The sequence below is a fragment of the Macrotis lagotis genome, chromosome 2, assembly GCF_037893015.1.
Source record: "Macrotis lagotis isolate mMagLag1 chromosome 2, bilby.v1.9.chrom.fasta, whole genome shotgun sequence".
NCBI lineage: Eukaryota > Metazoa > Chordata > Mammalia > Peramelemorphia > Peramelidae > Macrotis > Macrotis lagotis.
In genome coordinates, this window is record NC_133659.1 from 61,594,109 (window position 1) to 61,621,032 (window position 26,924).

Here is a 26,924-nt window from a genome sequence, read left to right on the forward strand (position 1 = left end):
TTTTGTGTGAAACATGGGGTTCAAGTCACTCGATTTTTTTAATATAATCTGTGTTCAGGGAGCAACTAAGTATAGTCAATAAAGAGTTCTCTGGGTCAAAGACAGGAGAGTTAGGGTATCTCTGTCCAATAACCCCTCTGAAGTCTTTGGGACAAAAAGAACCAGTGTTGCCTTTCACCTCCATCTCTATTAACTTGTCAAAAGATGAATTTAATTAAGATTCATTATCCTAGGCTTTATCTTCTCATGACTAATATGCAACAATATCAGGCATTCATACAGACTTTATGATTTACAAAGTACTTTTTCATTTATTATTTTACTTGCTTCTCACAGTAACCCTCTAAGATAGATCTAATATTTATAGATGATTATACAATGACATCATTTAGTTGATTTGCCCAGGGTCCCACAGGTAGTAGGTAGATTGAAAGCTTCAAAGTCATATTTTTTCATTCCTAGTCCAATACTGTATCTGCTGTGCTTCCTAGGGATAGCTCCTCCTCTCACATGGAGAACCTCAATTCCTACCTAGGTAGCTTTATGATATGAGCATCTACTCCCCAGTTCAATTAAGACCTTTTCAGTCCAAATTATGTGCCAACTTCCCAGTTCTCTTGCTTTTCCTTGTTCAAAGGAAATTGCCCTCTCAGAATTCCCCTAATCCAAGAATGGAATATAAAAGCATTATCTTCCCTTTGGATTCAGCATTTATAAAAGGGGAAATCTCTATGTCTAAGAATATTAGGTCAAATATGCATTGTGACTATGTACTCCTACTCCTGTTCTTTGGTCATATGCATTCATGACTCCTCAACTCTTTAATACTGTAAATCTATTTTAGGTTAACTCATCTCTGCACTTATGACTTTGATGCTCGTAAACACTTTAACAACTATTCAGACTTCTTTATCTGGAGAAATATCTACTGTACCTATTTAAGGAGGTAAGATGACTCAAGAGAAAGGTAATATGATAGGAAATCTTTCATCTACCATAAATCATTGACTCAAAATTGATGCCAGCCTGAACAATTTCTTCTCACTAGGAACTCTATGACAACATTAATAATAGCAAGAATATCTTACATTTGTGGAGTCATATTTTAAAGTATTTCATATTCATGAATCATTAATTTTAATCCCCAATTCCATCCTACAATAGTTTATCTAATGCCCACTATGTGCCAGAGACTGAAGTAGGTACTAAGAAAAAAAAGACAAAAGAATAAAAACAGATCCAATCTTCAAGGAGCTCACATTCACAACTCCATGAGGCAGTTAGGCCAGCTAGCCTTATATCATAGGATCATGGATTTGGAGTTGGAAGCAATTTACAATTTCAGAGTTACCTGCCCTCTAGAGACATGGTTGTTAGCTAGACAATTGTCCAAAATAATAGAAAACATATGTGTAGATAAGTTGGATTTTTTAATTTAATTTGAACTAAGGGGGTGGTTAGGTGATGCAGTGAATAGAGCACCAACCCTGGAGTCAGGAGCACCTGAATTCAAATCCATCCTCAGACACTTAATAATTACCTAGCTGTGTGGTCTTGGGCAAGCCACTTAACCCCATTTGTCTTGCTAAAAAAACAAAAATAAATTTGAACTAAGGAGATTGCTGCAGGGTATCTATCAGGTGAGAACTTCAAAGTTTAAGGTATTGAAGAGGGACCAAGCCAAGGAGGAATTCCTAGTATAAATAATTCTGATTCCCAGAATAATTATAACCAAGAAGGTTGGTTTTTACCAGCAATTATCACTTGCTAGAACTTCAGTCTGGCAACCAAAATTTCTGTGTGCATCTGGGGATAATTCCCAATCAGCACTATAGATCCCCATAAAATGTTTGGACATTTCCATCAAGTCATTTGAAGAATCAGGCCTTCATAAAAAAAAGATCTAGGTATCAGGAGAGTCTAATTCTGTCTGATGATTTAAGACCATCATATGACTTTCTTACAATTTGAGAGGCTTTTAGATCAAAATTTAGCTACATAACGCTGGTCCATTTTATTAACTGCAGTTATCCATAGTAATGCACTTTCATCCAGCTATCATTTTTGTTGTTGTCATTGCTGTCATCAGCATCAGCATCATCAGCATCATCATCATCAACATTCTCTCTCAATGTCCTCTTCCTATCTCTCTGTCCCTCATTTTCTCTCTCTCTCCAACCTCCCCTCCTTCCCTCTCGCCCCTTCTGTCTCAGCCTCAGTCTCTCTCTCTTTCCCTTTATCTCTGTTTTCCCCCTTTTGTCTTGATCTCTCTCTGTCTCTGTCTATCTTATTGTCTGTGTATCTCTTTCACAATACACTCCCCATCTCTTTAACTTTCCAAGGAAAAATATCTCCCTTCTGGCCACCATTTCCCCTCTATATATTGTTTCTCCCATTAGAATATAAGTTCCTTGAGGTGAGAGACTATCTTTGTTTTTGTATTTGTAACCTCAACAATTTTTGGGACATACTAAACTCATAATAAATGAAGTTCCTTTGCTCCTTTTTCCCTCCCTTCCTTCCCTCTTTCTGTATATTATTCATTCATTCTCTCCTTTTTCTCTTTCTTTCTCTCATCCTTTTTTCTTTCTTCCTTCCTTCCTTCCTTCCTTCCTTCCTTCCTTCCTTCCTTCCTTCCTTTCCTTCCTTCCTTCCTTCCTTCCTTCCTTCCTTCTTTTCTTTCTTTCTTTCTTTTCTTTCTTTCTTTCTTTCTTTCTTTCTTTCTTTCTTTCTTTCTTTTCTTTCTTTCTTTCTGTCTTCCCTCCTTTCTTTCTTCCTTCTCACCTGTGCTTCTTTCTTCCCTTTTCCCCTTCCTTCTTTCTCACACACTGAAGATATTGCTGAAGTTCAGCTTTTGATCTCAACCAAATTTTATTTGAAGAAATAGTTGAAATCATTAATATTGAGTCAATTAAAGGTCTCTACGCTAAAGGTGATTATGTACATCTTTTATCTCCTGTCCTAGATTTTGCAGCTGTCATTACTTGTAATTAAAGAGGTGCCAAAATTTCTTTATAGGTCAGATGTAGACAAATCTGAAACCCTGGCAGATTCTGGTAGAGGAGAATAATAAACTCTTCAACTGAGAAGGGATATCTGAGATCACAAGGTCAGAGTGTTTAGAGCTGAGACTGTAAATTTTTTACAATTTAACTCTCTTATTTTATGGATGAGAGAACTGAGATTCTTTGATGAGGTGACTTCTTGTAGAGCATCCAAGTGAAAACTGACACCTAATCAGACCTTGAACTTTAGTATTCTGGCTCTGGATATTCCAGAAGTTAGGATATATACCAGCATTAAATGCTGGTGGAGTATGCTACTCTCCAGGTAGTTTGTGGACTGTATTGGAATAATCCTCTTGCTCCCCAAATTATTTCCCTCATCAGCCTGCTATAGAGCATGAAAATGAACCTTTCAAATTCATTGATTGATGGATTAATCTTCCACTTCAAGAATCTCATATTGAAAGGCATATTCCCCTGGAATACATTAGGCTCATATCCACTATTAACATTTTATTGTGAATTAGGTTACAGATTCTGCAAAGAACTGCATTTGTAAAAATCATTCAATAATTACATTTTATGTGAAATGACATCATTGAATGAATATAGTACTCTGAGACAGAAGATATGAATTTTGATGAATGAAGACAAGGGAGATCAATCTAAAGTAGGGGCACTGATTAGAAGGGCATATCAATGAAAGGCATATCAGTGGTTTCCCTAGTGAGTCAAAGAACAGTAGAAGAGCAGTAAGTATGGCTGGGGAATAGATAACTGATCCAGAAAATGGGACCTGAAATGAAGAATGAAGGCTCCCCAAGATAGCTGTTTTTGCTGCTGAATTTGGATGAAGGCTTAACCCTAACACATATCAATGGTTCTGAGACTTTACTTTTGTACCTGTAAGATTACTTTGGAATTTTATAGGATGTATTTGTAGCTCCTTCCCAAAGGCAGCACAATATCAGAGGAACAGAAATGAATTAAACTAAGGGGATGAATCCTATTTCTACCACTTATAATGCCACCAGATCCACATCTTTTAACCTCTCTGAATCAGTTTCCTCCTATTGAAAAATAAGTATAATAATACCTACATTAAGCTCTCACAGAGTTTTTGGGAGAAGGAGTCTATTGTAAACAATAATGAAACATAAGTTTTAACTCTTAGTATCTTAAAACATATATGCATGCCTATCAATTGGAAATAGCTGAACACGTTATGGTATGTGACTGTTATGGAGTGCTAAGATCATGGAAAACCTTGCATGAACCAATGTGAAGTGAGCAGAACCAGAAGATATACACATTAATGGAAACATCATGAGATGGATCAACTATGATGAGATGATGCAGCTCCTCTCAGCAGCTCAGGGATCAAAGATAATCCTGAGATTTGTTATGGAAAATGACATCCACACCCAAAACACCAAAACAAACAAAACTATGGAATCTAAATGCAGAGCAGAGCATATTATACTCCCTTTTAAAATTTTCTTTTCTGTTTTTTCTTTCTTTCTCATGGATTTTCCCCTGTTGGTTCTAATTCCTCTTTTACAACATGACTAATATGGAATTATGTAAAACACAATTGTATTTGTACAACTTATACTCTATTATCCACTGCCATAGTTGGGGGGGGGGGAGGGTGGTAAAAAATGTGGAACTCATAAACTTGCACATGGATGAATAGTGAAAACTACCTTTGCATGTAATTGAAAAAAATAATTGTCTCTTTCATGATAGTCATCTGCTGAGACTAAGCACTTATTTACGTGTTGCAGCAATTATTTACAATATTTCTGGATCATTGCTTTTGAAACTACTCTTAAAGACAATTCAGGAGCCATAGAAGGAAAAATTAGTTTTCCTATAGTCCTATTTCATTTGAGAATTTCAATTCAAAAAGCATATATTGTATGCTTAATATGGGCCAGGCACAGAAGCAGATGCTCTGAACACAAAGACAAAAATGACATAGTTCTTGTCTTCAAAGGACATATATTCTACCAAAGGACACATAACATACACACAAATAAGTAAATAAATAAATACAAAAAAAGCCCAAGCAATACAAAATAGGTTCGAGATTAACAGCTAGAGGGAATAATGAAAGGTCTCATGAAGTAGGTGATAACTGAACTGTTCTTTAAAAGAAGCAAAGGAAATGGAGGTGAGGAAAATTTCACTTCTCGATGTAGGAAACCACCGATGCAAAATGGTAGATGAAGGAAACCACCTGCAAAAATGGTAGATGAAGTATGACAGTTTAATTGAATTGGAGAGTGGATGAAAAGGAATAGCATGAAATAACGCCAGAGGAATAGATGGGAACCAGCTTTAAATGACAAGTTTGGGATGTTTCATTTTTGTAGGGGTCATTTACCCCATTAGATTCGAAATGTCTTTTGGATGTTTCCAAGGCTCAGATACTTCCTCCAAAGATAAAAATCTACTATCATTGAAGATATTCAAAAGAATATGACTTAGGAATGATGAAAGTAGAAAGGGAGTTAAGTAGCAAAAAGTAGTGTTTTTGTATTGGATACTCATAGTCAACTGTAGCGCTTCTTTAGCATTCAGCAGCAGCAAATTTATCACAGGACATCTGGAAAGACAACTACACTAAAGACTCACAACTAAAATTATAAGATTTGAATTTTAGACCTACTTGGGTCAATTTACCACCTGTATGGTTTTGGGTAATTTCCCCAGGTGCAATATCTTACCTATAAAGCAAGAGGGTTGGATTAAATGATATTTAAAACTCCATTCATCTCTAATCCTCTGATCCTATAGTTTTAAGTCACTTTATCTCTTTTGAATTCAGCTTTCTCATTTTTAGAATAAAGGATATGGGTATTTATTAATTCCTTATTTTATTAATCTCTTTATTAATATTATAGTATTATAACAATTTAATAAAACATTTGATTTATTAATCTCTTCACTAATATCAAAAGTTAGATCACTAGGTTTTTCTTCCTAATTGAAAATTCTGTGGTTCAGAAATGATTTTTACCTGAAGCATAAAACACAGAGAACTCACATGAATCAACACCATGGTCCTTAATCTGATTCATGGTTTAGCACCATGGACCATGAGCTATTTGATGTTTCAGATAATCTGAGTCACAATAACATTACTTTTGAAGGCAACTATGCCACCCTGAGTTTGGGGGTTTTAAATTTTTCTTTTAGCGAGGTGGCCATAGTTAACCAGAATAATAGATTTGGAATTAAGACCTGAGTTTGAATCCTGCTTTGGATAGATACTATCTATGTAATTTGGAAAAGTTCTATAACCTCATCTATAAAATAAGAATCATGATAACACCTACCCTATAGGGTTGTTGTAAGGATCAAATGAGATAAAATATTACCTTATAAACCTTGAAGTCTTATATAAAAACAAAAAGATAATTGGAAAAATTGTCATGCAGTCTTTTATTTGCCAAAATGCAGATTGAACCAATAGAACTACTTTTATGTCAGGAAACACAGTATAAAAAGTTTGGAATAAGTAATTAAGGTGGAGTTGCTTCTATGTTGAAATAGCAGGTCAGTTGCAAAGTTTATATTTCTCTTCTTCTGAAAGCTATATAGACATCATATTAGCAATAGTTCTCATTAGAATCAATTGCTTCTCCCAATTGAATAAATCAATAGAAAATTATTGAAATCCTACTATAATCACAATAATATCTCACATTTTTACAGCATTTTAAACTTTACAATATCAGTCAGTCACCAAACATTCATTACATATCTTCTGTGTACAAGACCAAATGCTAAGAGTTTGGAAATATAAAGTCAAAAGACAGTCCCTGCTCTCCAGGATCTCATATGTTAATGAGGGAAACATCATGTGGATAACTGAAAAAAAAATAGAACACATATGTATGTGTCTACATATTATATATTTCCAATTTGCAATCTATCTGTTCAAATATATAAATAATAAACAGAAGAAAGACACTAGACACTAGCAGTAATATCAATAGTTTTCCCAAGAATCCTATAAGGTGGAGATGGCAAGTATTAATATTTCCCATTGGTTGGAGTAGGCTGAGTAACTTTTCCAGAGTCACACTATTAAGTTTGGGACTGTGGGCTTGAAATCAGATCATATAATTCCAATAATGTTATTAATAAGTGACATTTGTGTAGTGATTTAAGATTAGATAAACATATTCATATATTATCTCTTCTAGAGGCAGCCATGGAATGATGGATAGAGCTAGGAAGATTTAGGTTCAAATTTATACCATTCCCCCCAAGACATATTCTGCTGTATGATCCTGGGAAATTCATTGAATAAAATGATTTAAATTCTCAGTATTCTAGTTCAGGCAACTATCTAAGGTGCTAAGTTTCAGAGAAAGTGTTTACATGTATTGGTATAGAGAGTTTCTTCATCTAGAAATTTCCTACACCAATTAAATTAAATAGGTACAGACTCTCTTCCCATCTCAACATTCAATAGCCCTGAAAAAGTAAGCACCACTATTTTTGTGGATGAATAAGATTCAAAGAGGTTAAATGACTTTTTACCAAGACTATATTTCAAATAAGAGTGTGAGAAAGGATTTGAACATAACTCTTTATGCCTCTAAAGTCATTTGCTTTCTCTACTGTACCATGCTGCCTTTTAAAAATATGATGATGGTGATAACACTAAAGATTGATAAGATTTATACATTGCTTTAAGATCTGAAAATCAGCCTACATGTATTACCTAATTTTGATTCTCACAACAACCCTATAAGATAGCTGCTATTATTTCCTTTTTTCAAATGAAAAGCTGAAACTGAAAGACATTGGTTGACTGACACAGGATCCCATAGCTTTAAGTATCTTCAAGAATGGAACTCAGATCTTCCAATATCTAAGTCCAGCTCTTTGCCCACTTTGCCAGTTATGATGAGAACTGTGTTATGGAAGAGGTTGGTGCTCCAGATACGTAACATTTTCATTATTTTGTAAAATTTTCATTTTCTGATGCTATGACTTTAGTGCTAGGGAAACATCTATTATTATTGACTATAGCTTTAAAACATCTTTGGCCCTTATCTTAAATTTCTAGTGAATACTTTGATTATCTTCTTGAAGATATAGCATTATCTAAAATGGGCCAACAATTAGAATTCAATATCTATTTTTCACTGGGCTCAGGATGCATTTGCTACTCTACTTCTGCTAATGAGCTTGGAAAGATGAATTCTTCATTATATAAATTCAATAATTATTTGTCAATCTGTGGAAGTCCCAATTCTAATAATAAGATGAAAATTCAAGATTCAGAAGAACTGATGCCTACATGGCCCTTAATGGAGAGAAAGCCCAGGTATTTATGAAAAAAATCAACTTCTTAAAAAAAAATAGCAGAACTAGATACTATATCCCATCAGTGAATTTAATTCAGACAAACTAACTAGGGCAGATGGGGAAGTGAAGAAGAATTATAAATATGAAATACTTAGTAATGTGTAAAGTATCCCATGACATTAAGGGGAAGGGTAGCAGAGACCTTTAAGGTACTGGGGCCATCAATAGCACTTGGAGGACATTGTCAGAGCTTAGTGCAGGACCAGCAAAGCATAGGGGAGGAAATATATGTAAGTCATAGAAGGAAGGTCATTTTTTGTCTACAGAGCCAAGGAGCATAATTGGGAACAGTATGATAAGTTGACCAACAATTTCTATTGCAATGTGGAACAATAGAAAAGACTCTGGAATTGGAGGGTTTGAGTTAAAAACCTGTCTCTGCTGCTTGCTACCTCTGTTACCTTAGAGGAGTGACTTAACTGCTCTAGGTCTTATTTTCCTTATCTGTAAAATGAGAGGTAGGTTATATAGCTCTGAGGGTTACTTCTAGCTCTAGTTCTGTGATCCTATTTGAAATGGGGTCTGGCACATGTTGCTGGGACATTTTTCATGTTGAGAAACTGAAGAACATGCTTTAAGGAGAATCAAAAGGATGTATAAGGGAAGGTTCTTAGAGAGGCTTTAGAGTTTTTGTAGAATTTTATAATGGTTTTGGTCTGCGAAAAGAATGAAAGACTCTTTGATTGACTAAAGAGGCCTTCAAAGAGCCTAAGTGGGTTTTCATCAGGTCTCATTTTGGCTGCCCTGCTTGCATGGCATCTGGTGAGAAATAGGAGTGTAAAAGGACAAGTCTTTGAATCTTCTCAATGGAGACTGAATGTCTCAGATAAACAGCTTTAAATCCATGGGCTACTGGTATGTCATTTTCCATTATAAGTGAAGGGAGTGAACTTTACAACCTTATGAGTTCAGAAAGATTTTCAAAGCATGTGTTTCTAGGCAATATAACACTGATGCCCTGAGGAACAAATTTCAAGAATGACCATCTGGACCTAGGTCAAGGGAAGTTGACATATCATCTCTCAATCAAACTGGATATGAAAATAATGGGATCAGTGTTCTATAGGAACTGTACTAAGAGTGAGTTTATCCTTCCCAGAGACTGAAATGATGTAGGGGATTCTATGCTGGAAGAAAATATTTGTGTATTTGTTCATGTAAATATCCCTTTATATTAAAAAATGTTAAGTGGTTAAATGGAGTTGGGGGACCAGGAACTGGTACCCAACAGATGGCAGAAACACCATTGATGGGGGCTTAAGTCAATGACAGCAAAGAAGCACCTTGGCTTTGTGCAAGTGAACTGACCTATACTTGCTAAAAATCTAAGTTTCTATAATAAGGCAAAGAAGGATTATACTTTGGTGGAGGAAATACCCATACTGATGAAACCATAGATACTAGCAGTTGAAATACTGAAGATATACATTTATTGTGATGAATGATTTGCATTCATGGTTAGCTTAGTTGATTCAGGATTTGGTTGCTTCATAGATCAGACCAATTTACCCCTTTATCTCTCTCCCCCTGGCAAAAGAACAAAAGCAAAAGCAAAGGATTCAAAGTCAGGATAACATTGTGTTTGAGACCTAGTCTATCACTCTCTGTCTGAATGTATTGTTGGAGCTTATTTCTAACCCCTAGTCCCCAGGAAAAGAGTTCCCAGAAGCAGCTAGCTGGCACAATGGATAGAGCACTGGCTGTGGAGTCAGGAGGACCTGAATTCAAATTTAATCTCAGACACTAAATAATTACCTAGCTGTATGAGTTTGGGCAAGTCATTTAACCCCATTGCCTTAAAAACATTTAAAAAAGAAAGGAAAGAAAAGAGCTTCCAGATGTAGGCACCAGGTTCAGGCAGAATGGTTCTAATGTCCCTTTAAGATGACAACTTTTCAGATATTCAAGAAAATGTTCATATCTATATCATGCCCATCTTCAATCTCTCTACTGCCATTGAGTAATACTCTTTTTTATTCATCCTTCCCACACTTCTTTTCTCTAGTCTAAATACCCCAAAGTCTTTCAGCTGATCTGCATTTGATGGTTTCCTGCATCTGGATCATCATAGTGTTTCTCCTTTGTCTTCTTTGTAGCTTGTCAATGACTTTCCTCAAATGTACCTAGAACATAATGCAAGCCAATTAGTATCTACTAATATTATGGACATTATGGCTCTAATATTGTATTGATCTTTGAGGGACATTGCTAAGTCACATTTTTGACTTACTGAGTCCTGAATTCCAAAAGAGCTTTTTAAAAAGCCCTGCCTCCCTTTTTTGTTATGATTAACATTCTTCATCAGTTACATTTCCTTCTGAATTTTAGTATTCTTGACCTCATTCTTACAGGATCATGGTATTCTTTTGCATTCTTTCTCTGTTACATATTTTTGCTTTCATTTTCTATGCATGCCTTTTTAATATGCAGCTGGTCTCCCTGTCTCTCCTGCTTCCCCTTTCTATCCTGTCACATTTTTATCTGTAAAATGAATGGATGATTTCTAGGGTCCTTTCCAACTCTTAATCCTGTGATTTGATGAGTTACAGATATACTTATGTATGCCCATCTCTTTTTAAAGCTTCCAATTTCTATTCATTTAGCTAAAATAACTTTTCTTTCTTATCTTTATTTCCAGTGGCATATATCTCAAAATCTACATTTTTACATTTGTTTCCTCTTTATCCTTTAGCAAAGAATCATTTGTTTTCTCTTGAAACTTCTCTCTTAAGAGTCACTAAGGAGCTAATAATCGCCTTATTAAATAGATTTTTTTTCTCAAGTTTTATTCTTCTTGGTTCTTTTACTGAACCAAAATCTGTCCCCCTGTAATTTCATTTATTCATTCATCAAATTCTATTAAGTACTTACATTAAGATACTTTCATAATTTCCAGGTTATATAATGTCCAAAAGATAACTAGAGATGTGGAAGTAAAGCTCAGAAGAGAAGTTAGGGTTACATATCTGCATAGTGGCAATATTTGATGTCATTAAAAAGGATGAAGCCTTAAGGCAAAGAGCATGGAGAAAAAAATGAATGAAGACTGACTGAAATTTGGAATAAATTCTCATATAGATAATGGAATAAATGATTAGTGTTTTCAAAGATGATAGAAAAGGAGTCGACAGGGGTGGGAGAGAAATCAAGAGTTTGTAGCATGGAAAGCAAAGGAAGAAAAGATAGTGGGAGGAAGACAGAGAGGACCAGAGCAAAATATGAAGAAAAATATATCTAACTTAGATGACTTTAGTCTTGTGTAATAGGTCAGAAGTTGAATTTGGGGAAGAGTAATTTGACAAAATTTGGGAGAAATTAAGAAAACAATTAAAGGAACTGACATTAGATACCCCTTGACTAAGGAGTCCATAGTGTGGTCCCAGATTAATCCACTTGGGGGCAAAGTTAACTTATACTGTTTCATAGCATCTTCACTCACAACATTACTGGCTAATTTTGTGAGTTGGCCTGGCCCACAACAACACTCTAGATGATTAGAAAGAATGAAGTGTTTCTAAAGGAAATAGAATCAAGACTTTAATTGGAAAAAAGAAAATCATTTGAGATGGAAGAGAGAAAGGAAAAAAGGACAAGTATATAATTAGAATTTAAATGCATATTTAAAGCTTTTCTTGAAGAAGTTAGAATTGAAATCTCTGAGAAGAAGCTTCTCATATCTCTCAAAGAATACTGTGGTAGAATCCTAGAAATTAATAGATGTCATATTGAAAATTCCCTGCTCATGGATACTGAGGCAGCTGTTGCTGACCTGATGAACCTTGTTTTCTGTCAAAACATTGGACATTTATGTATAAATATTGAGACCATGGATTTTACTAGGGGCTCCTTTCACAGATTTTGCCTCCTTTCTCTCAATTGCCAATAATCTTCTTCACTTATAATTATTCTCTATGATAACTTAAGTTGAAGGGTTATATATAAGGAATTTACTATCTCTCCTCTCCTTTACATTTCAATGACTTTTTGAGCATCTTTTAAAAGCTACTCAGAAACTACTGTCTAATTAGTCTTTATTAAATGTATACTCCATCCCTGGCCAGGACTCTGGTATTTCTCTATATTAACCTGTATTCCAGAAACTCAAATCATACTCTTTCCCAAACCCCTTTTTATTTTTCCCTCCTGGTTTTAAATTTTCTTTTCTGAGTTCCTTCTCTTCAATGGGAAGCAGGGAGGAAAACACAATTTGTATTTCTATAATTGTCAGACTGCAAGACTTCATAATGGCTAGCAATGCTTTTTAGTTTCTTCTGGCAGTAGAATTTGTTCCCATATGAATCACCAGGAATGGGTCATCATCATCATCATCATCATCAGCTCTACCCTAATCAGCAGTGTGATATTGCAGCCCAAATGGAAAAATCTTGAGAAGTTTTCTCTTTTGTTTTGAACACATATCCTGGGAAGGTAACTACCCTGTTATTAGCAAGGGATGGCACATTGTGTAGATGGAGGAGGGATCACTTCAGAAATGAAGGTGATGAAAAAATAACAGCCAATGTTTACATGGTGTTTAAGGTCTCCAAAGAGCTTTACATATGCTAACTCATATGATCATAATAACTGGACTGAGAGTTAAGAGCTATTATTATTCCCATTTTACAGATGAGGCAAATGAAATATAGAAAGTTAAGTGTGGGGGTGGCTAGGTGGTGCAGTGGATAGAACACTGGCCCTGGAGTCAGGAGTACCTGAGTTTGCTTAGCAAACATATTTCAGATTGTGTACCACTACCCATTTTTCTTTGGGAAACTGTAATCAAAATATTACTATTGCTTCTATAAAGGATTAGTGAATCCATTGCCATGTGGTTCTACCCAGTCTTTTGACTTCTCATTGACAATAGGATAATCATCTGGATCATTTCAGATTAATCTAGTAGAGATAATTCAACTTACAGGAGTGACTGAAATCATCAAGGAAGAAATGCAAAAAATAGAAGAGTGTCCAAAAGGGAGTCTTTGTAGGTACCCATATTTAGGGGACAAGGAAAGGAAACTGAGAAGCCATTTAGGTAGGAGAATCAAGATAGAACAACATAAGAAAAAACCAGAGAGCATTCAAGAGGAGGGGATGTTCATGAGTGTTTGAAAACCAAAGTTCCAGGATGCTGAGAGATGAAAAAATAAAAATCTCATCTATCAGTTAAGTGATCATAAGACAACAGGATCATAGATTTAGAGATGAAATAAGTCTTACAAGCTTGTACTTATTGGGGTATTTTTAAGTTTTACTTAAATGGTAGCTAGATTTCCAGAATTTGGAGAGTGAATGGGTGATAAAGACTGAGAGAAGTAAGTAGAATTATAAGATAAATAGGTCAAAGACATAATAGGATTAAGGAAAAGGGTTTTTCATTTTTTTTAATGGGGCATCATGAGCACATTTGCAGGTAGTGGGAAAGTAATCTAAAGATAGGGAAAAGTGCTAGAAAATAAGAGGAAAGGAATTCTCAAAAGGGCATGTTCTCAAAAGATAGAGGAGGTAAAGAATTAAAGGCACATGTAGAGGGTTTGGAAGAGGAAGGAAAAAGAACCACTTTGAACTCTGACACTATAGTTAAGGAGGAAAAGATGGGGAAAATTATGGTGAAGTTTTGAGGTATGGAATAGGAGGAATAAAGGAGCTCACAGTATCTAGCTTTGATTTTTTTCAAATTTTTTTTTCAGTAAAAAAAGGGAAAAGGTCATCTGATGATCTTATTAGGAGGTAGAAAACAGAATACCATCCCAGAAGCTGAGTCATGATTTTCTTTTCATACTATTAGTAGATGAACTATGCTATTAGGAAGAAGTGACATATACTGGGAGAAAACCCTGAATCAGGATTCATGAGACATGAACTGAGTCAGAGCTAGTGCAATCTACACTACTTTCTAGATGTATGACCTTGGTCAAGTCCCAATTTCCTTGTGGCTCAGTTTCCTCATCCTTGAAGTGAAAGATAATACCAATTTCAGTGGACTATTATAAGGGAAACACTTTGTAAACCACAAAGTATATGAGCTATTATTATATGAAAAATCACAAGTGACATAACTACTCAAAGAAATAATGATGACAGAGTCTTTATCATGAAAGAATCAACATCAAATCTCTTTGATTAAAAACACTGGGAGAAGGGAGGCATTGGGAGGGGAAAGGAGGGAAGAATGAAAGGAAAAATCAATAGAACAATTAGAGCCTGTGTCTACCTGCCAGGAACACCCCAAACACATCCATCACAGTGTCATGCTCTGCAGGGTTTGTCTATTGAGTATTATGCTCTCTCAAAAGAACAGGGAATCATGGATTTTGCCAAGCATAAAGGGGAATTTACATAGGAGAAAGTTAGTTGTAATTAAAGGGCAAAAACAGTTTGGGCTTTTTTCTGCAGAACAAAGTTAAAAAGCAATCTAATGAAGCTTAATAATCGAGAGAATCTCTTTAGGAAAGTGAATCAAAAGTTTATGAGCACAATCTTTATGCAACTCAAAGTTACTCCAGTTTTTTTCCGTTATCCCATAGCATTGATATACAGCTATATATAGCTATTGTTTCAGTTATTTGCATTTTTTCATTTTTGTTTGTTGTATTCTGAAAGTTGAATGCAAAATTGCATCATCTCTGGGTTTCAGTTTTCTTATCTGGAAAATTAAGGGTGTGGGCTAATTGATCCCTAAGATTCTTTTTAGCTCTGAAAACTATGATACTATTGTCATTAAAACTAAAGATTAAAGATAGGAAGGGAGAGAACTGAAGTATGATATTTCACAGGGGACCAGCCCTAGGATGATGTTGTGTTGCAAGAAGTGCTAGGTAGCTCAAGGAGAGGGAGCTAAGAGGGAAAGAGTAATGGTTAGAAGGGATACTGAAAAGAAGTAAAGAAATGCAAAAGGGGAACAGACCTGGCAGGCATCAAAGGCAAACTCAGAGTATTTTTCAATTTTTCTTTAGGCTTAAAATTTATTTTAACAAAACATTCCCAGTAAAGACTCAAGAATAACTAATTCAATTTTTCCTGACCCCTAATCGTTCCTCATATGTAAAGACACACACACACACACACACACACACACACACACACACACACCCCAACTCTTTGTTCCTCTTGACTCCAAATCTCAGTCATATTTGACTTCTATCTCTGTCCTATCTCCCTACCTAATTATCTGACAATATTAAACCTTTGCAATTTTTCACATATATTTCATAGGATATTAGACTGGAAGGAATCTTAAAGCATCCAACTGCATCACAGAAAAGTTAAATGTTTAATGTTATAGGCCCTTTTCCAGTTAATTCACACATCTAGGAAGTACCTGAGATGGGATTTGAACCCTGATCTTCTTGAATCCAAGTATAACATCTAATCTACTATAATATGTTTCCTAAGCCTTTCACAAGCCATTGTCTCCTTCAGGTTTCTTTTTCTGTTCAGGCTCTCATCACTTCTAGCATGGTCTCTTCCAATATCATCCTCATACTTCATTTTCTTGGTCTACTATTTTCTCTCTCTCTCTCTCTCTCTCTCTCTCTCTCTCTCTCTCTCTCTCTCTCTCTCTCTCTCTCTCTCTCTCTTTCCTATATCAATCCATCCCAGAAGGGGGAGCAGAGGGAAAAATACTTATTAAACTTCTACTTGTGTCAGACATTTCCTTTACAAATATGTTTTCATTTGATAATGATAATCTGGGCACTTTTGATTGCCGGATGCATCATACATTCTTCAAAAAACCTTCAAAACTTCACATGGTCTGTTAAATGAAATCCAAACTTCTTGGTCTGAAATTCAAGGTTCCCCATGGTAAAAACCAGGGTGATGGATTTAGTAGTAGATTGACTATAGCACATTAATATTTTGTTTTGCAGTAGCAACTCTCAAAGGCTATCTAAATTGATGATACACATATTAATGGAATCTTTGAAGTATTGAAGCCTGGGTAAGTGATCAGGTGAAGAGGCTATGCTTAGCCTCCATAAAACACACTATGACCCACACCATCAAGAGAAGAACTTTGTGTTTTTACATTCTCTCATATGGCATGACTTGAACTACTATGCTAATGAGCCCAGCTTATTTTAAAGAGGCTGTGACTTGATCTGCAAAAGAAGTCTGTGTGGTCAGATGGTGAACTCAAAGTCATCCAAATTTCATGATTTCAGGATAGATCAAATTGGCTTACTTGCTTTAAGGGTCTGTGAGGACAATGACCCAGCTGTTGGATACTAGGCATGTTTTGTTTTCTTTCCCCTAGCAAAAAAAATAGCTTTAAGTTAATAGCTTATATTTTTCCCTTTTCTTGTTTGAAATTTGATATATAAAAATATTAGAGAACAATTATATGCTTTTGGAAGTAATTATGCGACAGAAAGGATTCTCTCAATTTAGACAATTCTACTAATCTACTAAGTGAATGCCCCCATCATTTGGTTTAATCAATGCAGCATGAAAGCTCCTTGAAAATGAGGCAGTATTTTTTTCTCATTTTTGCCATGATATGCCTAATGTTCAGCATAGTGTGTGGTATATAGTAAATATTTATTGATCAAACCACATAGCAGAAGATTGCCTTCCCTGAAAGGCACTGATAAGCAGTATATGCATATATCTATGTATTGGGTTTTGTGTATGTGTTCAAGTATGTTGTTATCTATGTTTGCATGTGTTTGTGCATATCTAAGATGATGATGATGGTGATGATGATGATGATGTTTAGCCTTCATTCCTGAAGACCATTTTCCAGTCCCAGTCCTCAGAATATTCATGTTCTATTGGAGAGACAACACAATAAAAAGCTGACAAGGGAATAGGAAGAGGTTATCCAGCATGGGGGGCATGATGACATCATGTATCCAAGTTAATTACATCTTGTAGAATGATGGGGTTCTGGAGATGATGACATTTAGGAAAGCAGTTGGATGAGAATGAACAAGGAGAATTCCTTGAGACCTTCTTAAATGGTAAAGGATTTGGTAGGATAGTTCTAATGTCTGTCTTTCATCTTCTTTAATCAGAGGGAGGAAGGGACCCCAGAATCAGGGGTCAATGAGCAAGTATGAGAATACATGCATTCACTGTGTGTATGTATGCATATGGATTGTGTTACATATCTGTGTATGTGTATAGAGATATAATAACCCTTTATTTGATTAATTTCCAGTCTAGAGTTGCAGTCTTCCTGATCTGTATCTGACCACTAGACTCAGATAGCGCTGGAGGAGAAAGTCAACCTGGAAACTTTGCACCACTTCTCCCTCCTCAACTTAAATCCATTTCAATTGCACATCATGACATCACCTTCCTGAAGTGATCATCTTCTTAGAGAATGAAGGACACATAACAACAACAGTTGCTAGATGAGACCGGCTTTGTTCTATCCTTCTCTCAAGGAGATGACTAATAATGTATGCCTCTTTATATCTGAGAAGAGATTAAGGGTCAGGAAACATTGAATTAGTTACTCTTGAGTCGTTACTGGGAATGTTTTGTTAAAATAAATTTTCAGCCTAAAGAAAAATTGAAAAATTCTTGGAGTTTGCCTTTGATGCCTTCTAGCTCCGTTCTCTTTTTGCATTTCCTTGTTTCTTTTTAGCATCCCTTCTAACCATTTCTCTCTCCCTCTTGGCTCCCTCTCTTTAGGTTACCTAGCACTTCTTGCAATACAACATCATCCTAGGACTGTTACCTATGAAACATCATACTTCAGTTCTCTCCCTTCCTATCTTTAATCTTCCATTTTAATGACAATAGTATCACATTTTTCAGAGCTATAAGAATCTTAGGGATCAATTAGCTCACACCTTTAATTTTCCAGATAAGGAAACCAAGACCCAGAGGTGACATAAGTTTTCAAGGTCACATAAGTAGTAAGAAACAAAGGTGAGATTTACTACTTGATTCCTCTGATTCTAATAATAATAATAATAATAACTAGAGTGGTTTAAGATTAGCAAATCACTATATATGTTAACTTTATTTCATGTAATATTCCCCAAAACCCAATGAGAGAGATGCCATATATTCTCTCCATTTTACAGATGAGGCACAGAGAGGTTAAGTGACTTGCCCAGGGTCACGCAACTATTAAGTGTCTGAGACTGGATTCAAATTTACATCTTTCTGACTCCAAGTCTCACTTTGCTATCCATTCCTTCATCTAACTACCTATTCTTTTCTTTCTCAGCCTTCAGGATTCTGCTCTCTGTCAGGGAAGACAGGATTTATATTCATAAGCAGACTATTGACTATGTATATGTATCACTTAATAAAAATTCATTATATGCTCTTTACATTCATGACAATTATGGTGGCAATTTAAAAGGTGAATAAGTCACAGTCCTTCCCCTCAAAGAGTTTACAATCTAGTTGGAAAGATAAAATATTTATTTTTGAAATTTCAATATTCTAGAAAGTGTGATAAATACAAGTGTGCAGGATGACTCCTAAGATGGACCTTCTGTGGTCTCAGAACATCTTACTCACTCACCTAACACAGTATTTAAAAATCTCTTCACTGCCCTCTCTCCTTTGGTTTAAAGTTCTTTCACTATTGAAACTCCCCTTTAAAATGTAGATAATTTAACTGGATGTTATAAGACAAGAAACTTCAGTGTTACAGCTTCTTCTGAACATATGGGTGTGTTGTGCTCATGTAGTTAGAAAGATAGATAAGAATACTTATAGTCCCTAACTCAGAAGGTTGCTGTAAAACTCCAGTGAGATTATCTATTAGAAAGTACTATATAAATGTCAGTTGTTAATACTATTTTTATTATTCTCCTCCTTTGAAGTATAAAGTGGGACAGGCTTGCTGAAGATTATCTTAGGAGTGAAACAGCTAGTCATCCCTGGAATACCAGCAAATAGCAATCGAAAGTTACATTCATCATGCTAGCTAATTAATTCAAGCCAGTCTTGATAGGTCATTAATCTCTGTAGATACCTCTTCTTCCATCTTGCCAAACTCTAGCATCCTTTGCTTGAGGAAATGTGATGATGTACCTGAATACTTGATTCAAAAACAAAAGGACCAGATCTTTATTCCAACGAGACACAAAATTGTTGACAAAAGGATCTAATTTGCACCTATTGCCGTTGACTTGTATTCTTGTGCAGCAGTGGTCATTCTCTGCACTTGTTTTCTTGATTCTTTGTCTTTAACATTGATCAGGAATGGCTCAATGCATGAGTGCTGGCAAGGTTAGGAATTTCTGCAAACACATTTTCTTATGGGTTTCTCCTTTAGAATAGTATTTAATTAGTCAATTAGTCAATCAATAAACCGTTACAAGTAAGATATATACACAAGATAAACTGGAAATAATTAAGAGAAGGAAGTCATAGCCACAAAAATACATGTTTGTGCAAAATATGATAAGCTAAAGCATAGAGAATTTACGCAATTTGTTATTGTCACCCAATTGGTGAATATTTAAGAAGAGACTTAAGTTCGTGACTCTTGATTCCAAATCCAATACTCCATCCACTATACCATGTTTTCTATAGTACAAATTGAAATCCATTCAGACCTGACATTCATGACAATGTCTTCCTATACTTCTTTGTAGGGAGGAGGAGGTTTTCCTTTAAAATTCTTGACCTTGTTTGTATACCAGTGGAACATATACATAGACTGTCTATAGCCTATAATATAATCTCACCACAATTTTGCTTACCTTATTTTCTGGCCATGTATTTCTCTGATATGACATCATTTCTATTGCTTTGCCTGCACAATTTTTTTCATTGATCATATGTTGGAGCCTGCCTGTGACAAGTTTGTACCTTTTCGATTCCCTTTGAAATTTCAAATTTAAACTTTTTTATACTCATGTGGCATTCTGTAACATGCAGTCATTCAGAATCACCAGAAGAATATTTGGATTAAAAAGATGTGCCTTTGCTTTGCAGAAAAACTTGGAATTTTTCAAAGCACTACTGTTTTCCAAAGTCAATCCAATGCGTTCTCTTCTTTCATTATAGTTTTTAATCATTGTTCATTTGAAATGGCTGTTCAAAATAGTATTATTATTATTATTATTATTATTATTATTATTATTATTATTATTATTATGAGTAGTACTAGTATTAGTAGTAGGTAGAGGAGGTAGTAGTAGTAGCAGTAGCAGTGGCAGCAGTATTGGCAGTAGTAATGGTAGTAGTTGTCCCTTAATCTCAAAGAAGACCATGGCATCAAGGAAGGAATATCATGACATGCGCATAATTTTAATTAAAGTGAAGGGGTGTTGTGTGATGTATGGACTGTCCATAAAACTGTGCATCAATCAGAATCATTAGTTATTCTACAAACACTTAGATTTTACTATATGAATAGTTGATATAAACTCTTGAATGATTATGTATCTCATTTATGCTCTACCATTAAATTATAAGAAAGAAGGTGAAGAAGAAAGGGGAAAAGAAAGAGAAGAAAATGAAGAAGAAGAGTAAGGGTGGAGGAAGGGGAAAAATAAGAACAGGTGGTTTACAATCAGAAACATCTGAAACATCTCAGCATTCAGATGGAGTCAGCATTCAGATGGGGAGAAATTCTATTTTTGAGCCTCCATCATTGTGGCCAACCCAGTTAGTGAGTTCTTGTGTCCTTGTTTTATTCACATTCTTGATGTTCATAATCAGATGTAATCAAATGCTTTCTGTTTTCATTTCTTTGAAGTAAACTTATATGATTTTAACAGATACATGGGAAATATTTTTATAGGAAGAAAACCATTAAAGTGGCATTGTGTCTTACCAAGTTCAATGTTAATGTTTTTGCAGTCAATAATAAAAGCACAGTGAGATCTGGTATTCTACATATCTTCCATCAGTTATTTAGCTGATTTAGCTGTAATGATGTGATCTGCTGTATAATATTGTTTGCAACAAGCCTGCCCATTCTACTTAAAAACTTCATCAAGGATACCCTTGATTTTTAAATATCTTTTACTAAGAAAAATTGTTGACAGATAGGAAAATTTGGCATATGGATCAGTTGTTAATATTTCCCATTACCTTTTTTTATTTTTCAATTAGGTTAGTAAAACTTCCCAAGAATTTAATATCTTCTCCTCTTACAGGAGATGAAGAAACTAAAGTCCAGAGATGTTAAGTGAATTAACTAAGGTCCCATAAGTCTTACAAAGAAGAGCTGAATTTCAAACCTAAGACCTATGACTTCAAATTCAGAATTCTTTCCACTGTATAAGATTTCTCATCATCGAACATAACGCCAACTACATATTTGGTTCTCAGTAAGTATCTGAGGAATTCTAAGATGCATTCCTCTGTAAATAAGACAGATCCTTGAAGCTGCTATTGTAGCTCCCAAATATTCAACCAGCCTGAGCAAAAGCAATTCAAGTTTCTGGTGTCAAGTACTTTGTCATCTGTGCTACCTATTAATTAACTACATCAGACACAGCAGGTCACATTGTCCTCAGGCAAGATTCTAGGAATTAAGAAAATTAGAGCTCTTCAGCTGGGACAATGTCTATAAATCAAGCTGACTTGGCTATTTCAATGAAAAAAGATTTAAATTAGACAAGACAATTTTTACTTTTTTTTCTATCTTCGCATGATGTCAAATAACTGATTTAATTGAATGAGTAACTTTCCAGTTGATTGTATAACTTTGGTAACAAAATTCAATTAAATGACAATTTTATATTTTTGTTCTCCATAACAGCAAATAACCAGTTTAAGGGGTTCCTTTATCACAGAATCATTTGCTTTTTTGACTTTGAATTCTTGACAACAAATAGTTCTTCCAAGCAAAAATTTCTAATACCCCAGAGAAACATATGAGATCAACACCAGACTTTTTAGCTGAATTAATAAATTTCCTACAGATTCTTTAAATTATTATCTTTATTCTATCAGTGGGGAGAGAGTGAAGACCTCTGATTGATTATTTTTTTAAACCTACAAAGGTGGCCTGAGGAAGCAAGTTGACCAAAAAACCACCATAACTTTAAATGTTTAATACATTTTTCAACTAATATCATTTTATCACTACTTCATGTGGAATATCAGGTCCACAAAATTAATAAAACTGTGACAGCAAAAACAATAGCAAATTAATTTGCATTGTGTTTTAAAGTTTCTGGAGCAACTAGTATATTTAGAGATGTATCAACAAATAGTGGGCAAAGCCCAAGCTCTAAAAAATTATCAACTGATCTTTGTCATGATCCAACTTTCAGGAGACCTCTAGTTTCTAACCAGAGCAAACTGACATCCAAAGCACACACACATGATGCTTCATATCATGAGATAATGGTTCTGATTGACAGTTCCCACCTGATTTTATCACTCTTTACATGAAATCTGTTTCATTTTTATGTGACAAATATTACAAATATAATAGAAGTAATAGAATAAATAGAAGTAATAGAAATAGTAAAATACATGAAACCTTTTTTAAAGAACACTGGCTTGGAGCTGTAAAAAAGCTTAGAGGCCATATAGATGAAACTCTTCATTTTACAGCTAAAGAAGGCCCAAAGAGATGAAGTGTTTTGCCCAATATCATACAGTTGGTAATCTAGCCTCTGATTGAATGCTTCCAAAAAAGAACTCGATTAAAATGCACCTGGGGAGGTTATTTAGATCATTCCCTGCCTTTGATTCTTCTCCCTGTGGCAGGCAAAAATTAAATGTGTCATTGGATGACAAATGATCAGTTGGGAAGGTTTGAATTTGGAGTCAGGGTCCTCGTTTCAAATCCTGGCTTTTTTTTCACTTATTTGTCAAATATATTTTAGAGGATATTCTTGCATTGAGTGTGGGGTTGGAATATGGGACTAAAGATAATCTAGTAAAGTTAACAATGTCTGGAGAATTGGGAGGGTTGAGTTTTTCTTACATCTCTACCACTAGTTTATTGTTTTGACTTTTAACAAGTCCCTTCAATTTCCTCCACTGTTAGATGAAAGGTGAGAGTAGATGATGGAGGTTCTGCTTGTGGATTTGTGAACTTGGAAAAGGAAAATCCGTACCTTTATTTTCAGGAACCTATAACTGAAGCTTAATATTTTCTTTTATTATTTTTTAAAAAGTAATTGGGAGAAGGGGTCCCTAGGTTTCCTCAAACTGTCAAAGATATCCATACCATAAACAAGACTAAGAACCCCTAGGTTAGATGGTCTCTAATATTACTTTCAGTTGTAAAATTTTGCTTCTGAATATCATAGAATCACAGTTTTAGATTTTGAAGAGGCCTTGAAGGTCATCTATTTCAAATCCCTCATTTTAGAGAGAAGAAAATTGAGAACCAGGGAGGTTGGGATGTCACCAAGGCCCTTTCCAACTGCTTTTAGATCCTTTCCAATGTTAAATATTTATAACATACTGCTTAAGCTCTTGCATTGGATAAAATAATCCTTGATGTACATCTTTAAAAAAAATCACAGAATAGTAAGCATAAGAGGGAATGGTCTTTTTATGACACAACTGGTATCAGATTGATGCTAGTCAGAAACAAAGAGGTCAAGGACTGGGCTCCTTGCCCAGGGCCCCAAGCCAAGCAACTCTCTTTTCTGAAGCTTTTAATATTTATAGATTCAGTTTCTAGAGCACCTAAGTAAGTCACCTAAAAACTTTCTTTTTCAAAGTACTATAATGAGAAACAAACTCTCCTAACAAAATAGAGATATATTTAAGGCAAACATCTCCTTGATACTCCATTATGCTAGGTCATGTAATTGGTTAATAAAGCTTCTGCTTTGGATAATCAATCTACATCTTCCAGAGAATCTCCTTCTAATTCCCACACTAGCCCTGAAATGAAGCAGCATTTCCTTTGCCATTACCCTCTTAAGGCCATCAAAAATTTTCTTTCAAATCTCACGGACTACAAATGTACTTGTTTTCACTGTCTTTGTTGTCTGCCTTTAGAGACATGATAATGGAACCAAATATGAGGCACAGTGGATACAAATTGGGAGATTTGGTCTGAGCCCCTCTCTATTCAAGGAGGAAACTTCTTTGTGAAAAAGGAGAAAATGGAAGATGTACTTTTAGTGTTAGAGCACTACTGTCCACATTGTGTATGACTCCTAGTTTTACCTGACTGTTGGCATTTGGCTACAGTCTGAACATTTTAATATGACTATGGGCTACTTTTTTTTTCTTTTTCTTTTTTAGGTTTTTGCAAGGCAAATGGGGTTAAGTGGCTTGCCCAAGGCCACACAGTTAGGTAATTATTAAGTGTCTGAGCCCGGATTTGAACCCAGGTACTCCTGACTCCAAGGCCAGTGCTTTACCCACTTCGTCACCTAGCCGCCCCTATGGGCTACTTTCTAAACAAAGTTTCAGGCTCAGAACTAAAAATAGTACTTAATGGGATATTAGAGTGCTTCTTCCTCATGATACCTTTGGCTTTTTTTGAAACAGTTTTTATTAAAGGGTTTCACAAAAGTATAAATTTCAGGTGAAACAACCTTGCAAGGGGAAGTTATTATTCCTAATCTTCTAAAAGGATACTTATAATTGTATTACTTTTTTTTCTGTAATTAAAGGTGAAAACTGTGACAGAGAGGCTGAAACAATTAAACCCTATCAGAAAGTAAGCCCACAATACTGACTTCAGTGGAACTCAACTTCATCCAGATAAACTCATCACCGGAGCTTCTTAAATAGGGGTAACTAAAACCAAGTCAAAAAGCATTTATTAACCACCTACTATGTACTAGGATCCAAAGAAAAGCAAAATACAAAACCTGCTCTCAAGGAACTCATAATCTAATGGGCAGACCACACATAAACAGCTATGGACCAACAAATTACATGTAGGACAAATTGATGATAATCAATATAGAAGTCATTACCTCCCTTTCCTGCTTCCCAGGGATGTTAGGAGATATAATTCGATGAACAATTTATTAATAATAGAAAGAGTTAAAATGGAGGGGGCGATAGATGGAAAAGACTTGGAAATATAGCCAATTAGGAATTTTGAACACTTCAAATAGTTCTAATTAGGAGATAATGAAAAATATTATGAATTAATTATTTTTCCTTCACTCACACTAATTAAAGAAATAAGACTGTCTAACTTAATTGAGGTAGCCAGCTGTCAATAAGCATTTAAAAAACTTTCATGTGGAAGAATTAAGTTAGTTCTGTTTGGCTCCTGAAGCAGAACTTCAATGTTATAGATAGAAACTATAGAGAGGCAGATTTTTAGATTGATTATAAGGAAAACTAACCTAGAGTTGTCCCAAAGTAGAGTAGGCTGTCATGGGAGCTAGAGGGTTCCTGATGATTATAAGTTTCCAAGCATAGACTGTTGAGGAAGTTTTTGTGGAGGGTCTAGGAGGGTCAGATAAAGTTAGTTTAGATGGTGTTCTTTTCAATTGTGAGACTCTTTGAAGTTCACAATGCTCCTATCCCTCTGTTCTCTCATCTTCTCCTGTCAACTTGTAGGTTATTTTGCTTTTCTTGTTGGGCTTTCTGGACATAAAATGTTCCTTGTGCAGGCTAATGATCCCAAGAAATAGGACATCTCTCTAATATGTGAAACAAAGAATCTACAGTGTTATATGGATGAATGAGGGAAAATATTTTTCTCAATTATCCATATACTTAAGGCAAATATGTTTAGTTTGGTAGGCTGGGGGTGGGGAATTGGACTGATGAAGAATAATTTTCACCATTGTCTCCCTTCTCACCTTTCCTTCACATGAGTACACAGGGCCAATCCATCTCATGCAATGCATCATTCCATTTACTCCAGTCAAGAGAAAAGGGAATGTTTTTCTAGACTCCATTCTCTTATTCACAATTATTGTTGAGTGATGAGGCTCTGATAATTACTGCCAAAATTATCCTTGGTCTTCATTGTCCTTCCTTTCAAAGAGCTTTTCATAATTGAAGCATCAGAAGAAAATGAGTGCCCATCATCAGTTCTTCTGCTGAACTTAACGTTTCTTCGGTATAGTAATTAAGGAATTTACATTCCTAGCTAACCTTCCAATATTTAGTCAATGACAAAATGAGGCATTACAATATAGTTTATCTTCTTAATCATTTGAAGATGTAGGAGGTTTTTCCCCACATTCTCTCTTTCATATTATTGCCTTCCTTTAATGTAAGTATTTCTTCAGAAAGGAAGTAACTATGTGGTTATTGTTGACATCATCAGACAACCCATGAATCAGGGTTAGCAACAGAGGAGGAGAGGAAGAGATCTTTGCATGGCAACTGAGGCAGAGCTGAAAATCACTTAATTGACAATTCTACCTACTAATATTAATGCAACTTATTGGAGCTCTTCAGGGTTCAAAAATACTTTCGTTAAGATGTCCGTGTATGGTAAGTAGTACAAATATTATTATTGGCAGCTCCATTTCACAGATCAGGAAATTAAGGCTCAGAAAAGTTAAGTGATTAGCACATCATCAAAAATTCAGGTGGTATCAGAGCCAGGATTGAAACCCAACTTTCCTGAATTTACATTAAGCAATTATCCCCTATCTCACTCTTGCCTTCTAAGTCTGACTTGGTCTAACTAGAACATAGCTT

The 26,924-nt window shown here is 35.2% G+C and overlaps 1 long non-coding RNA gene across 1 annotated transcript; it reads right to left on the reverse strand.

Moving 5' to 3' along the window:
• Nucleotides 1-9,660: 9,660 nt before the first annotated feature.
• Nucleotides 9,661-26,497, reverse strand: LOC141511024 (uncharacterized). The gene is made up of 3 exons (XR_012475245.1): nucleotides 26,072-26,497; nucleotides 10,411-10,519; nucleotides 9,661-9,923 (listed from the first exon to the last, which is right to left on the reverse strand). It is a non-coding gene; the product is annotated as an uncharacterized LOC141511024 (long non-coding RNA).
• Between the last annotated feature and the right edge of the window lie 427 nt (nucleotides 26,498-26,924).